Consider the following 2,688-nt stretch of genomic DNA (forward strand, 5'->3'; position numbering starts at 1 on the left):
ACACACACACACACACACACACACACACATATCCACATGCTAAGAAACCATGTAATTAAAATGTGCATTTGTAGAACATTTTTATTTTATTTTTATTTTAATCATATGAAGGTGCCATTGATAATCGGGGAAGGTCAAGGAAGAGGGCCAACACTTGGAAGGGTAACATCCAGAAAAGGAAAAGAATGAGGGGCCAATCTTATCTTGGACGAAAAAAAAATTGAATTTGTCATCAAAGAAGAAAGAAAAATGGGGGGCGGTGCCAAGCTGTGTCCTGCCAGAAATCGAGCAAACTACACTGCTCCGAAATTGATGAAGGGAAGAGGGAGGAAATTTTCAAGTATTTTTGGGGGAAATTGGAATGGAAAGAGAGGAGAATGTATGTGAAAACATCGGTGGAGGTGAGTGATGTCAAGCGGCGCCGGACAGAAGCGGTTAAATCTCGGAGGTCAGCATCTCTCTTTTGTTGTTTATGTGTAGATGGTAAAAGGCTCAGAGTTTGTCAAAGGATGTTCCTGTCTACACTTGGCATCAAGCAGTGGACTTTTTTAAAGTGGGTTGGGCGAAGAGGGGAAAGTCCTGAGAAGATGGCGAGAGTGAGGGTAAGGACAGAGGAGCAGGACTTTCTAAAGACCTTCCTTCTGGATCTGCCAAAAGTTCCATCGCACTACTGCAGGTCCTCCTCATCAAAGATGTACCTGGAGCCTTTCTTCAAGTCCATCAGTTATCTCCACACACAGTATAAGCAATCATGTGCAGACCACAGTATCCAGCCTCTGTCACGGCAAGTATTCCCTAACACCTTCAACGATTTAAATCTTTCTCTGTTCCATCCGAAGAAAGATCAGTGTGACACTTGTTGTGCCTTCAAAGCCGGGAATATCGAGGCTGCCGTTTGGGAGGAACACTGTGTTAAAAAGGACGACGCACGAGCAGAAAAGGTAAAGGACAAACAACTTGCAAACAACACCACCTTGGTTGCATGCATGGATCTGCAGGGCCTTCTCCTGTGCACAAAGCTTCAAGCGTCTGCCCTCTACTACAAAATGAAGCTTGGTGTCCATAATTTTACCATCTACAATATGGCATCATGTGAAGCAAAAATTTACCTTTGGCATGAGGGTGAAGCTGGGGTCTCTGCCAACGAGTTCGCCTCCTGCATTGTGGATTATCTTGAAGCACACCCCACTTACAATGAATTCATCCTTTGGAGTGATGGGTGTGGTTATCAAAACAGAAATCTGGTCCTGAGCAATGCCCTCTTAAAGTTTGCTACTGAGAAAAAGAAACGTGTGACACAGAAGTACCTTGAAAGAGGGTTGAGAAACCGTGATATACATGTTCCAGCTGAGTATGCTGCAGTTATTCGAGGAGCTCGTTCCAGTCCAAAACCATACGAGGTGAAGTATGTTGGTTACAGCTTTTTCCAAGACTTCAGCAAAGTCAACATCTGTAAGTCAGTCCGACCTGGTAGCAAAGTTGGAGATCCTATGGTGCATGACCTTCGAGCAGTCAGGTGTTTTTTTTGTGTGTTTTTTTAACACACTTTTTTCACAAATACATGAAACATGAGCCATATCATATTAAAATATTTAGTTTCATAAATCTAAACATGCTTTTGGTTCCCTCTTATCTCTGTGTCCTATGTTCCTCGACACCCCTCCCCCCTTCTTTTCTTTAATCTATCTATAAGATACAATGTGGATGGCAGTATGGAGTTTAAATTACTACACTCTGACAACTGGCAACCCTTCACATCCCCATCCCTGAGGAAGACGTGTGTCATCGTGGCCCCACTCTATACATCCCCCCCAAAAATTAAAGCCCTGAAGGTCAAGCACTGGGGGCTGTAAGGGATGACACCGGTCTGTCGTGGTGAAGAAGGAGCTGAGCCGCAAGGCGAAGCTCTCGATTTACCAGTCAATCTACGTTCCTACTCTCACCTATGGTCATGAGCTGTGGGTCATGACTGAAAGGACAAGATCCCGGATACAAGCGGCCGAAATGAGCTTTCTCCGCAGGGTGGCTGGGCGATCCCTTAGAGATAGGGTGAGAAGCTCGGTCACTCGGGAGGAGCTCAGAGTAGAGCCGCTGCTCCTCCACATCGAGAGGGGTCAGTTGAGGTGGCTCGGGCATCTTTTCCGGATGCCTCCTGGACGCCTTCCCGGGAAGGTGTTCCGGGCATGTCCCACCGGGAGGAGACCCCGGGGAAGACCTAGGACACGCTGGAGAGACTATGTCTCCCGGCTGGCCTGGGAACGCCTCGGTGTCCCCCCGGAAGAGCTGGAGGAAGTGTCTAGGGAGAGGGACGTCTGGGCATCCCTGCTTAGACTGCTGCCCCCGCGACCCGGCCCCGGATAAGCGGTAGAAGATGGATGGATGGATGGATGGAAGTTCAAGCACCTTCAAGAACTGAAACATGTTTTACCCAAGGACTTTCATCCATTTTACAATGCACTTGACCATGAGTGATGCACTATTTCACTACCTGGATGAATGGGCTGTCCTGACTGACTGACTGATTAATTTATTAATTAAATGTTCTATTTATTGTGTATTGGCATGTAATTGTTTATGTGCATGTTTTAAAATGACTTGGTCTCATCTGTTGAACTCTTGGAATTCCTATCAGCCAATTCTGACCGGAAAGACGTGATTAAAATCTTGCATTAAAGCCTGTTGCTATTT

The 2,688-nt window shown here is 46.1% G+C and overlaps 1 long non-coding RNA gene across 1 annotated transcript; it reads left to right on the forward strand.

Annotated features, from left to right (window-relative positions):
• Positions 1–1,352: 1,352 nt before the first annotated feature.
• LOC311073702 lies at positions 1,353–2,467 on the forward strand. The gene is made up of 3 exons (XR_014604194.1): positions 1,353–1,516; positions 1,694–1,832; positions 2,395–2,467. It is a non-coding gene; the product is annotated as an uncharacterized lncRNA (long non-coding RNA).
• Positions 2,468–2,688: the final 221 nt, after the last annotated feature.

The sequence above is a fragment of the Abramis brama genome (genome assembly GCF_963993115.1).
Source record: "Abramis brama genome assembly, chromosome: 22".
Lineage (NCBI taxonomy): Eukaryota > Metazoa > Chordata > Actinopteri > Cypriniformes > Leuciscidae > Abramis > Abramis brama.